Genomic DNA, 14661 nt, shown 5'->3' with positions numbered 1-14661 from the left:
GGGACTTACCGCCCCGCCAACCTCGGAATGGGGCGGTAAGTCCGCCAACCACCATGGCGTAAACGTAGTTTACGCCATGGTGGTAAAGGTACGACCCAGGCGGTAACTTACCGCCTGGGTCGTAATGAGGCCCAATGTGATTAAGAAAAATAAAAACAAGTCTTCTGTATATTGAAAGAATCTTCTGGCAATTAATAAATCCGACATATTCTCGGTTTGAGGCCTGCTGTTGGCACTGTGAGATGCTGGTTGCACAGTAAACCCTAATAATGCCATTCGCCTGGGAGTCCGTCTGCATGCAGGTGAACTAAGTGCGTGCCAGCAGTAAGATATTGTTCTTGTCTCTAAATCAAGGTTGACAGTATTGCTGCATGGTTTCTTTCGAATGTTATTGGGATGTCAGGGGTGATGATAAAGACTGCATCTCAAAGTGCAACTTAGTTTGAATGCAACTTTACAAAATGTCTGGACGATATCTAGTCAAATCCTGCACTGTCTGTTAAAACTGGGCAAACACTCACCGACATTTTATTTACCAATTTGACAGCTTTTTGGCACTTAATGAATGCAATTGTGCCACCCAGTTTGTTGGCTTAAATGATACAAATATAAGTCACAAACCTACCGAAAGCTAGATGGGTCATCTTTGTGGGCCTCCAATAAAGAAATGCATTCGTACGTAATCATTTTCGCATCAATCGTATCAATATAAATAGGATGAAAAATAAAAGGAGGGTGACACAATATAACATTGCAAAAAGCAGTGTGCATGTGTGGCCATGACCTAAGATGAACAAAGGTAGAAGGTACATTTACAAGAGGTGGTGTCTATGTAACTAATATATTAAATATATTATAATTAATCAGCAGTAAGAACAAGGTATATAAACACATTTAAATTATAAAAGTAACACAATTCAATCCTCTGTATGTGTATTACATTCAAAACGTGCTGTCGAATGCAATCTAAAAGGTATCCAGTGATAAAGTCCCAGCTTAAAAGGTTGCCAGAGGGTGACATTTTCGAAAATGTACACTTCCACGAAAATTAAGCAAATTCACCAAATATTTTAGGATTGGAGTTGGAATAGTAATGAATACTGTCCTAGAACATGTGGGGGAGGGCTGCAGTGCAGAGAGAAAAATCGCCTACCTGGTGACTTTTTCCTTGGGGACATATTCACATAGAGCCAATTAAAATGGTAGTGTCACATTGTGCATGTGTATTGTTTTGTTTGAGTGTTTCAAAATGTACAAGGCAATATTGATAGTAAATTGGCTAGATAACATAATATGCCTGGTTAATGCACATGTGTTCATATTGGGCCAGATTCACAAAATTGTGTTTCACTTATATGAGCCACGTGTGCACTGAAGCAAAACATACAATTGTGTTTGTGGAATCAGCCAGCAGATCTGAAGTACCTGTCAACAGGTGAGCTAGGTTGGTGACTGCTGCATCCAATAGTGCAACCCTGACTGTTGAAGAAATGTCATCATTGCAGCAGGTGTAATTCTATTCAACTAATCAAGAGATAATGCATATACAGGGCCTCTCCCTTCACTAGCAGAAGTGGATTCTGGGGTTTCCATTAATAAGAATGCCCACATCAGTGGTTGAGCAGTGTGCACCCTAATTGTACCCTGCATACTTTCAGAAGTACTTGCTCTCTCTAAGCATGGCGTTTAGTTTCCTCTATCATCTGCACATCACACTCTGAACAGTAAGCAATGTGATCCAGCAAATTGCATCCACACACTGCCACAGACCGCAGTCGGGCTACAAAAGCATACGAATGTGGATGATTTTTTAATTTTACATTTTTACCTTCGAAACAATGTTGCACATGAAAATGAGGACAAACATTGTTCATGTCTATTACAAAGTAGGTGCGGCAAATATCAACGCAAGTGGAGTACTACTCTCTCCCCTTCACCATTATGGGTAGTCGAAGAAAATGAATACATGCCAGGTGTCAGCCAAAGCCTTAAAAGCCATTGAGATGTGCCTACTGGTATCTTGTTCTTGCATCCACTGCCTCCCCTGCATGCCAGTCTCCTCTTTAAGTAGGGACACATGTACGTGGAAAGATGTAAGTGAAAACACCTGCATGGGTATATGAATCGGCACAATTGACTTCACATTTAAAACACCAAAACATACACATAGAAAGAGGACTATGTCAACTGTTCAACTTCATCACTGCCATGTTTAATATTGCCCGGTATATTAAAGCAATGATAGAGCAAAATAATACAAAATTCAATTCAACATGACAGTTTTAAATGCATGTAATCATGAGAATGGACAGAGCACTTTCAAAGAAACAGGTGATTAGATTTGAAAAAGTGAAGCAAAACGTCAATAGATTAATAGTCTGAACCTAGGAATCATAGATGACAGATATAGGTGTGTATCTGGAGCATGTTAGTTTAGATGTTTGTTGTTAGTCTATCCATCAGAGGGCACCCATGCATAATGTGCACCGACGCACCACCCATTATGGAATAGTCAAGCACCCAGTCTAGAGTTTAAAACACAGATGGATCCAGCAGCAGCAAGCAGTTCGAGATGCCCTCCTGGGATGACCTTTTCTTACAGTACCATAGCAGTGCTTGCCTGATGGACTATGCAAGGAAGAGGGCATTTCGTCCCCCCTGCCTAGCATGGTCCATTGTGCATTCAGGGTGGTGTACTGCAAGCCCACAAAGTTGTAGGGGCCTCTCCTGTGTCTACCATCATATCTAGAGGGCCTTGGGGAATGGAAGGGATGGGTGCCTGGCGGACATTTTCCCCTGAATCCTGGTCCCTGTCTGCAGTGAGCGGGGAAGTGGGAAGGCTATCTACAGCAGCATGTCATCAGCAGTAGACGCCTGAGCTGGACCGGAGGTACCATTTAGGTAAAGAACAGGAAAACAAAACGTTTTACATATGTATGTGTGTATGTATGCATGTATTCATGCATGTGAGGAGCTGTGTCTGTGTAAGTATGCATATGAATGTGGGAATGAGAGTACAGTGCACATGATTTACTGTATGTCTAAATGTAAATGAATGTGTGTATGAGTGCAGTGGGGAGGAGTGCCACTGATTCGGGCTGGGGCTAGGTGAGGGTTTTCCTGGTCCCAAAATGAAAGCTTACTATTTTTACTGGCATTATGGACAAAGCCCACATGACGCATGTCCCACATGGGGATATTGCCCTACAATGGTGCTGAATATCTGGAAAGGTGTTCTCACAGTGGCATAGCCCTTTGTTGGCATTCTCTCAGGTGCCTGGCCAGACAGCAAAGGGCAAACAATATATGTCAGCGTGTACACTGTAAATTGGGTAAGATCCAGGAGGTAACACTTAGCACATAACAGAAGCTGAGTTCATACCAGGCTGATATATATGGAGACAGGTAGTCACAGGAACTACAGTTGCAGGAACTTCCTGTAAGCAAAGAGGTAGAGAGAAAGCAAAGGCAAGCAAACATACTGCATAACACTCATTGATCAGAATAAATGGAGTACTGACATTTGAACAGGGTTAGTGAGGGATTATCGAAAGCCCTGAGTATTAGTACCAGTAGATTACTCTTAATAAACGTTATACTGCAGTACCATGAGTTAGGCATACTTAAGAGATTGTTGAATTGAGTTAAGAGTAAAACTGGAGACCATATACTGAGACAGGTAAGACTCCAAAGGACTAGAGGAAGGCAACCAAATGAAGACCAACCCATGGGTAACACTGGATACGGATGAAGAGCGTGGGTAAAACAGTGGACCAATATGTACTATAGGTGAAAATCAGCATGGATAGAAATAATCAGGTACAGGCATGAAGAGAAACGAAGTGTGACGCAGAAACTGCAGACAAAAGATACATTGTCACTCATTTAGATTGCACATGGGAATAGTGTTACAGAGGAAATCATGGGTGAAAGTTCAGAGCAGGTATCAGGGTTTAGCAGGCCCATAGATCTGGCACACAACACTCAGAATCCTAGTGTTCTGGGAATATCAGAAAACACAAAGCAATAATCAAAGACAAGATAGAACAATGCCAACTCAGCAAATAAAAATGGGTTCAGGAAACTCAGTCCACTAAAGAGAAGTCACATAAACTACACTGGACTGAAGTGTAGTAATAAAGCAAGAAATAAGCAAACAGGGAAGCTTAATACTACAGGTTGCTGCTAACTCTGTTGAATTAGATAAGAGGAACATATGGCAGTAAAGGAGAAGACTGAGATTACAGTGAGAAAGGGAGAAACACCATTGGCAAATATGGGAAGGACTCTGTGAGGAAGAGATGCCTACAGAAATCAGGGGTTTTTCAGAAAATCATAAATCAGCAACTATGCCACATACAACTTGTTGTATTTAATGGCAAACAGGACAGGTGGTGATATAAGGCAGTTACAGCAGGATCCAGTAGCCAAACGCTGAATTTGAAGGAAAGGAACAACAGAATGGAAAAAGGTGTTGCAAAGCTGTTACACCAGGAAGGATTGAGAAGTCCAAATAAGGCTATTCAGAAGCGGTTCAACTGGTCACAGAAGCATAAAGCAGGAACTCCCAATGACGGAAGTTGATAGAACAACTGCTAATGCGGAAAATAAATGAGCTTATGAAAGCCCTCCCTGCACATTGCCCCACAGCTGGAGCTGATTTCACTCCCAGGCAGTTGTGCTCCATCAAGCCATCACCAGACTCCAGTAGCAGCAGTGGATTGTAATTAAGGTCTATGCAGCTCTTGGCAGCCTAGTCATCAGTAGCTTGTAACAGGTGAATATAATCAGGTTTTCTCCAGGACCCAAGAGCCTGCTCAAGCAAATGTACTAAGTATGCCTCTCCCATTCCTCTGCCTCTTGTACAACATACATATTGGAATGCACATGCAGAATTAACCCAAAACGTGGAATGGCACATGAAAATAGATTGGTCCAATATTGCAGCAGTAAAACAGGTAAATGAATTCAGAAGCAGTTTGAAGATCTTAACATGGTAATACTGAAATAAGTCTTGGCATGTGTGTATGCAGCATTGGGTGGCAGGTGGATAGGATCCTGACATATTAAGGGCAAAGCCAACATGAAGATTATTCTTTCCTGAGGGTATACTGGCCTACACTATTACAGCCAGTGTTGAAATGTTTTCTTTCAGAGACATTGGGGGTCATTACGAGTATGGCGGTAGGGGGTTAACGGCACCGGTAAGGATGCCGGTGCCGTTAACCCCCTACCGCCATATTCTGAGGTCCCTTAGCGGGTCCCAGCAGGAACGGCTGGTCTGACCAGCCGTTCTTAGCGGGACCCGTTAAGGGACCAGGGAGTTATTTGCTCCTTCCCCATTGGGGAATGGTTTACTGAATGGGGACTTACCGGGTCCTCCAAGGTTGGAATGACATGGTAAGTCCCCATTCAGTGACACCGGACCTGAACCCGGGTTTGGAGGCAGCCATGGCGCTAAAAGAGCCATTGCTACCTCCAAACTCGTAATGACCCCCATTGTGTCTTCATTGCCATTGTGGGCAAAGACAACATGGTGAGGGTACATATGTGGGGACACGTGACTACATTGGTGCAGACAGTGTGGACATGTTTTCATGCAGCGGCACAATATTGTTACTGGGAATAAGGGCACAGAAAACATGTTGAGTGTGTTCTTACACAGGGACACATTCCTTACAGTCTCATGATATTTCACTGGCATTATGATGAAAGACAACAGGATGAGCGTTATTATGTTGGAGGATTTCAGCCTTCACTTGTAAATATAGATGTGCTTTCTTACAATGTAATGGCATTTGTGTTGGCATTATGGGCAAAGCCAACATGACAAGTGCTATTTAATGGGGATACTGGCCGACATTGGTGCAGACAACATGGGCCTTCTTTGTTACATGAGTCAGGCCTTTTAACTGGATTATAAAACAAGGTAACATGAGTGTTTTCATGTGAGAATACCGGCCTGCATTGGTGCACCCCGCGTGTACATGTCTTACAGCAGCATAGCATAGAAATCATATGTTTTGCCGCTGTGGACAAAGACAACATGTTGTGTGGTTTTATGTGGGAAGATACTGGCCTACATGCACATTTTTTTTATATAGTATGATATGATATGATATGATAGTTTATTTATATAGCGCCTATACACAATGTGTTTCAAAGCGCTTCAAGGAGGGAGGGGACATAGGAAAAATACAGTTACATTCAGCAAAAGTCCTTGAAACAATACAGAATGTGAAAAAACTATCATAATAGGCCTGTCGACATTTCTGATAGTGCAAGTGCATAGAACGAGTAAGGCAAGAGGTAATGGAAAGGAAGGAAAACAGAGCAAGCAGTAACATTACTAAGTCTGACGACAATTTACGCAGTGCAGGTGGTAACAAGAGGCGGGGTGGGAGGGGGGGCAAGTGGAAGGAGGGGGGAAGGAGAACAAGACAAGCTGCTGAGCAAAAAGTCAGTGACAAATTGAAAAGTAGGGGAGGGGGGAGGGGGAGAACAACCGGGGGGGACAGACAAGCTGCTATCAAGAGTCACGGGACAGATGATAGGAGTAAGTGCTAGGAGGCGGAGTCTAAGAGGGGGAGAAAAGGAGGGGGGAGTAGGAGGGAAGTTGAAGAGGATGGAAATGAGGAGGGGGTGGAGCGCAGAGCAAGAGGGGGGGCAAGCAGGGTGAGGGCACACAGATACTCACGGGGGGGCAAACAGAAACTCCGGGGGGGGCAAACAGACACTCACGGGGGGCAGGGGCAGAGGGGGGGCACATAGATAGTCACGGGGGGGCAGGGGGGCACACAGATACTCACGGGGGGCAAGGGGGGCACACAGATACTCACGGGGGGCAGGGGGGGCACATAGATAGTCACAGGGGCAGGGGGGCACACAGATACTCATGGGGGCAGGGGGGGCACATAGATAGTCACAGGGGCAGGGGGGCACACAGATACTCATGGGGGGCAGGGGGGGCACATAGATAGTCACGGGGGGCAGGGGGGCACACAGATACTCACGGGGGGCAGGGGGGCACACAGATACTCACGGGGGCAGGGGGGGCACATAGATAGTCACGGGGGCAGGGGGGCACACAGATACTCACGGGGGGCAGGGGGGCACACAGATACTCACGGGGGGCAGGCGGGGCACATAGATAGTCACAGGGGGCAGGGGGGCACACAGATACTCACGGGGGGCAGGGGGGGCACACAGATACTCACGGGGGGCAGGGGGGGCACACAGATACTCACGGGGGCAGGGGGGGCACACAGATACTCACGGGGGGGCAGGGGTATCATAGTATCATTATTGCCATTATTGACAAAGCCAATGTGAGCATGTTATTGCGAGTGGATACTGGCATTTATTGGTTCAGCCTGTAAAGGACGTTTGGACACAGCTAGTTGTTTTTTTTTTTTACTCTGACAGCAAACTGCCATACAGTGTGGGCAACGGCATCCTAAAAATGCTCTCAAATACTCATGTTAACTGCAGATAACCTGGCATCTATCGGATCTTTTCATGTCCTATAAAACCAACTTAACTCTGTGTCACTTTACCCATTTCGTGACAGAGAACTGTACAATGCACCATACCATTTTAACCACTATTGTAGAGTATTTCTCAGCGGGAGAACCCCCAACACTGAGCCTCCCTTGGTTGATTGGGTCCCCCTTGCTGCGTATGGTCGCTTACACACATTCATGGGAAATGTTTGAGAGCCTTTTAGAAAACATGTGTCATCTGCTACTCCTGTCAATTTCCCAAAGTCTCCGTTCTGCAGCATATTACAAGATCCCCGGGCCTGCATGGCAAAATAGCACACTCCACGTACTGTAGTCTTAATAACCTCCTTAATAAAAACGCAGATGAGGAGGGTCTCTTCGCAGATAAAGACGTTTACAGTATTTTAAGAAGACGCTCCCATGTGGCTCAGTTTTCTAGACACTAATTACAATTTCCCATTGCGAGAACTGCACGTTGCCCATCACAGAGCAATTACCAAGATAATTCACACATAAATCATACATACTGTCCATAGGGCGCAAATTACGGCGGAGGTGTCACCATTTGTGACTATGCGTGCCCTCTTATTGGCCTCGAGAGCGCCGGATCCCACAAAGCATAGTGTAACAATACCAGCAGATGTCCATTAAGCACCAGAGCGCCATACGGGGTCCGGCTGGAGGGAGTTTTAATGGCAGCCTGTTCATTTTCTGCCTTCACTCTTCTAGATGACTTTGGCTTCGCGGAGCAAGATGGGAAGCTCTCGGAATGCCCAATGCTCCCCGATTTCAATTATCACTTTGAAATGAGTGGCCTGGCAGAAGTGCAGCAGGCGGCACGCAGCAAGATAATACCAGAAGCCTCTGATTGCTGCCGCTCGCCAGAGCTCAACAGAATAAGAATCGACTGCCGAAGCCTTGACATTCTTTTTCATAAACTGGCCTTCAGCAAAATAGGTTTACCGCTATAGCGCTTTTGCAAAACTATCGAAAACACGTTTTACTTTGTCATTTGCAGAATCTCGGTTAGGCAGTCTGAAAAACACTAAAAACTTTCAATTTCTGTAAGATTTTGAAGAAATACTGCTAACCCTCACCATAAAACAGCGAGATGTTTAAATGTGTAAATGCAAGCCTAATTAATCCCAACTCTAGACAAACCATGTGTTACCAGATATTTCATGTAAGATTTAATTTGTATTTAAAAAGCAAAGCGTTAAGCATTGATCGAAAGATGGTTAAGCTTTCACTTCGAGGTCATTTAAACTAGGGATACGGGAATGTTTTTTCCCGCGGACGTAACTTTGCGAAGTTCCCTACTGTGCAACCACCTGAAGTTGCAAAACGTCGCGTTTTATTTCAGATTATGTGGACAGCATGCATTCGTGCACAGCTACATGTATATTCAGTAAAGTGGATGTTATGTGTATGCAGGGACGTCATGTCACCAACATGCCAGTGGTAGCGGATGTGACATCACCCGACACTTGCCATCTGATGACATCACAGAAAGTGATGCCATTTGAACACACCACAAAGTGACATCACAGGAGGCGATGGAACACAACCTTTCACCCCTTGACAAAACAGGAAGTGGCATCACGTAGCATTGTCCCTAAGTACACTACCATAAATATGGTTAAAATATCACTGCAGTGTGATATACATTTCATACAAGAATAAATCACCATTTGTATCGTTAATATCAGTGTCTATATACAGTTTAAAGTATATACCCATATTACCAAATTACTGTAAATGCAAGCAGACGTCCAAGGCCAAATGATAATGATGTGTTATTATATAGAACTTACACTTAAACGCCTTACATAGAACAAATATACATACAATATCACCCAACATGTGTTGGTACTCACTTATAGACGTCAAGAGGATAAAAGGCGTCTTGGCTTTGCCTGGATTCGAACCTGTAGATCACACACTCATCGCAGCAGCGAGTGCTCAACCCACTGAGTTATCCTACCAGCTATAGCTATTGTACAGACTATAGTAAAATTAGCTGGGGGCAACCAGACGTGGTCTCCCTCTCACTGTGCTTAGAGAGGCATCAGCTTCACCTCACTGATGATCCCCAACAAGGGTGAAACACGTGTATGGGATTGCTGGTGGTACTCTCGTTCAGGTTGGAATTGCCATTGCATTTCGGTGCTGGACTGCCCCTGGGCAGGACAAAGACTGATATGCAAATGGATATTTCCCATCTGTGAAAGGCACAGTGAGTAAAAGCAGTGGCTGCAAACTCTCAAGTGGTTAATAACCACTGAACAGGTTATCAAGTCTGTTCTTTCGAGAGAGGGGCGCCCGCTACCTTTGTAAAACTATAGTAAAATTAGCAATTACATGTCTGAATGTTCTCAAAGTCCGAAAGCAAATGACACTCTTTAGTGTATACAAATAAACGTAACTGAGATTTAACAGCAGGACAGTTCATCTGCAGGTCTGGTGCAAAGTGGGCCACATGTCAAGCCTGCGTGGATCTACTGTTCAGGTTTCAGAGGTTGGCAAAACACATACTATTGGGAGGGTTCATAACTGTCTATTAAAGAATTTATAGTAGCACAGGGAAAGTAGTGCACTCACACGGCATCCCGTACCCGTTACCTGATACATGCAAACAAACCTCCAGAAAAGCATGCCATGGAGCTAGGAAAGAGACACTTTGAACAAAGCATTAATTGTGGCACAATGAAATCAAGGGCCACTTGATGTGCTATGGTCAAACATTTCTACACTTTACACCCACTTTTAGGCACAAGGATTTTGTTAAGTGACCGAGAACACCGACATGGAATGTCTTGTGATGTTCGTGACAGAGACAAGGGCAGCAAAAAAACATGCTGTAACTGCAATTTACGAAAAGAAAAATACATATAGTTTTTGTCTGCATTGTGAATTTGAGTTGTTTAAGAACAGACTAAATCAAGCTAAATCAGTGGGACTCATTCCAAGTTTGGCGGTAGCCTTGCCGGTAAAACCGGCAGGCTGACGCCAAACTTGCAATTTTTCCCGCCACCCACGATAAGGCAATTACCAGATCATTACGGCCCAGCCGGCCCCGGTAATTGCACATTCGTGTGCTCCAGAATGCATTTCTCCCCATTCCCATTTGAGCCCCATTGGGCTCAATGGGAATGGGGATGTCGGATGCACCGGCACCATTGAGAATGGTGCCGGTGCATCCAACATGCTCTGCTTGTGGGTGCCGGTACGGCTGCAAGGACAGACCTGGCAGCTGTAATGGCACCCGCGAGCAGTACCTTAGTTCCAGGACTGACAAACTTGTAATGACCGCCAGTGACTCACCCCCTGATGTGTGCCTAAAATAAACCTTTAACAAGTCTAGCAATTATTGTATATAATTTCAGAAAGACTATTTGTTATTCCTATTCTTTCTTGTTCAAGGTCACTGCTCAAAGTGTTACACTTGTGGAACCCCTTGTTTTTTTGTTTTTTGTTGGAGAGGCCTGAACAAGAAAGAGAGCCACTCCAGAAACAAAGAACCACATGGTGCTGGCCACACCCCAGGAGCTTCCATTAAAAAAATAATACAAAAAAGAAACAAATATTTGTTTACATTTTTCTTTTTTTAGGGGTAGCAAGGAAAACCACAGGGGTAGCACCTGCGACCCCTGGTGACCCCCAAATGAAGACCATCTGTGTAACTTGATAACACAACAAAAACCCTGTGATGTTCAGTTTAAAAAAGTTACTAAAAGGACTTTATGGTTATGATGCAAAATCTACAAGCCAAAGAAATCTGCCCTCTACAGTAATATACACAGACATAACTTGGGATCCGCCATGAACTGCCGATACCAACACACAATATCTCAGATGACATTAAAAGTGTCAACATTGATAATATTACCAGGGCTTTAAGTGGGCCGAGGCTAGCGGGGGAAGCAAGGCCCGTCAATCTCCAAAAAGTGCTCCAGAGCAGGGGCCCTGCTGCTGCCCACCCCAACTAGCCCCAGCCACATCGACAACTCAGGAAGCCTGTGTAGAGGAAGCGCTGCAGAGTTACACAGCCTGCCTGCAGGGGCCTGCACTTCAGATGTACTGACATCTGCAGACAGTCAGTGTAACCGTGGCTTTGGGCTGCCAGATAACTCTGTACTCTGAAACCGGAGTAGTGCTGGAGGGCCCAGTCTCTCCTTTTGTTTCTGAGTAAAGAGTCATTACGCAGCATAAAGCCATGCTTAAAAGGTTTCATGCTGCGTGATGACTCCGGAAACAAAAGGAAAGAATGGGCTCTCCAGCCCTTCTCCTGTTTTGGAGTACACAGACATCACACAGCAGATAGCCCTTTCATTGAAAGAGCCTGTGGTCTTTAACCACACAGTGCCTTCAATGAAAGGGCTGCCTAGTGCGAGTGAGAGCTGGGCAGCCAGTGGAGTAGGGAACCAGAGATGTGAGCCCTTTTAGGAATGTTAAGTGCTGCTCAGAGTGTGTTGTTTTGGACGATTTGGACCGTTAGAAGGTTTTGAGATGAGGTTCCTGTGAATAGTACATTGCTGTAGTCCAGTCTTGCGCCAGTGATGGCCCATGCTATAAGGCAGCTGTTAGGGGATAGGAAGGCTCTGGAAGCATTACTCAGCTTGGATGTGTAGGCTGCGGAGGAGGCAATTGCATTCACCTGGCATGCCATGTAGAGGGTGGCATCTGGGTGGACTCCTAGTGTGTTAACGCATGTAGAGATGGGGATCATGGTGCTATCAATGCTGAAGGCTATACATTGGTGTTTGAGCTTGTTGAGCACTGTGTGAAGTCCAATCAGTAAGATTTCCGTGTTTTCCCCATTTAGACACAGGTGGTTGGCTGCTATCAATGACTGGATGGTAGTGTAGGCATGGTTGAGTGTGTTTCAGTAATGTGAGTAAATGCCAAAGAGGGGCAGGAGGATATGCGTATCATCAGCTTAGTTGTTGTATGCTATGCTGAGAGAGTCAAGGATGTCAAAGAGGGGCTTGGTAAAGATGTTGTATAGTGTGGAAGATATGCAGTATCCTTGAAGCACCATTGTCGGCAAACACTTTCATGACCCTACCCTCTAGGAAGGAGGTAGCCATTCTGTGGCATCTGTGGAGAAGTTAGCCGAGTTGGTGAAATGGGAAAGACCATAAGCAAATCAGGCTTGGTCCCACCCCAAAAGGAGTAGTCCAGCACAAACTGCTTGGTCACATCCCTTCTGCATGAGACCACAAGCAATCCCATACATGTTTCGACTCATTGGGCCTCATCAGTGAGGAGTAGCTTTGGTCTCTAGGCCCAGTGGGCACAGAACCCACCTCTGCGCATACATGTTCCACTAAGGGTGGTTAAGCAAAACAAAAGAGGTGATGGATGGAAGGTTTAGAATTAATCTTGACCACTGGACTCGCTCTGGGCAACCCTCTAGACCATCGTACTTCGCCTGTCTATTCATTAAAAATGGGGAAAGACCATATGCAAATCTGTCTTATTCCGAGCCCAAATGGAGAAATACAGCCCTAACTGCTTGCTCTCATCCCTTCTGCACAAGACTACGAACATCCCCAGACATGTTTCAGCCTCATTGGGATGTACCTCGCTGATGAGGTTCAACAAGGTCGAAATATGTCTGGGGTTGAGTGTGCCCAGTTCAGGATGAAGTGCTCCCACTGGTGGCATTACCTGACTGATTTGCATATGGCTGGGCTCCTTTTGCAATAGTGCAGATGGGCTAAAATCATTTATTCAAAACCTTTCAACAGTGCCTCCATGTGTGATAGAGGGTATGCCCAGATGTGGGTCCTTTGCTTGCTGTGCCACTGGAAACCAAGCTGCACCTCACTGATGATGCCCAACAAGGCCGAAATATGGCTGAGGTTGCTTGTGTTTGGGTGAGGGTGGGACATGGGCTAGCAGTTCGGCCTGAGCTGCTGTGCTCCCATTGGTGGCAGTGTCTGACTGATTTGCATATGGCTGCGCCCGTTTTACAATTGCACAGAGGAGTGTCGGTGGTTCAGATAGATTCAAAACTTTCCACCCATCACTTTTTCAGTTATAGTTTGTATCAATGTGTGATAAAGGGTATTCCCAGCCATGGGTCCTTTGCCCGCTGCACCAACGGGAACCAAGCTGCATCCCAACAAGGCTGAAACATGTCTGGGGTGGCTTGTGTTTCCATGCAAAGGCAACCTGGCCTAGCAGTTCGGGCTTGGCTGCTCCTACTGGTGGCAGTAACCGACTGATTTGCAGATGGCTGGAGCCCTTTTTCTAATGGTGCAGACAGGCTGAAAAAAAAACAGTTGTGTGGAAGGTTACCCAGAACAGTTCCAGAGGTTCTGATCCATTGAAGGCATTCCACCCATCACTTTGTTGGTTATAGTTTAATATTTGTTTGTGCATGGCACGCTTGGGGTCATTCCACCTTTTACATAGGTCTTCCTTCTCTCGTGGCACAGTGGACATAGTTGTCCACCAGCACCTGAAATGATGTGAACCATGGGGCCCTTGCACCTGCCATTTCAATTCCGTGAGGATGTGCCTGATTGGGCTTTGTGAACATCTTTCTTTCTCCTGCAGGGACTATGTTGGAGACATGTTGCAGTGGTTGTGGCAGCATTGCTTCTGCCGGTGGCTGGACTGCGAACAAAAGGATTTGATGTCACTTACACCAGTGATCAGATGCCCACATATTCCGATGATGGTATCAGACTAACATGTTCATGTCAGTGTCAGACCTTTGTCAGAATATTTACACCACACTCTAAACGAGGTTCTATATATGACGAATAACATTTTCCGAGGTTCGTGCTCTCATCATCATATTTGTTTCCCCCTTATCAATTGCCATCAGACTGTGCATCAGATTAGTATGCACCAATGCTGTAAGTGTTGTCGGTATATACACATACATGCCTAGTACAAGTTGTACATTAAGCTGTTGATCCCAAATTAAACTTTAGGTGGGCAGAGACAAATGCAAATGCATTCTTACTAACATATTCATTTTATAAGCAGAAAAGAGAGTACATCAAAACATTCTTTGGTGCACATCATTGGTGTAGGTGGGGCAAGAGCACATCAAGGCATTGTTAGTCACACATTTATTTTATAGGTGAAAGAGTGGGCATGCCAAAACATTCTCAGACACACATTATTATTGTTGGTGTGG

Source organism: Ambystoma mexicanum, chromosome 6q (assembly GCF_040938575.1).
Source record: "Ambystoma mexicanum isolate Mex_15411 chromosome 6q, UKY_AmexF1_1, whole genome shotgun sequence".
NCBI lineage: Eukaryota > Metazoa > Chordata > Amphibia > Caudata > Ambystomatidae > Ambystoma > Ambystoma mexicanum.
Note: the sequence above shows the minus strand (reverse complement) of the source record.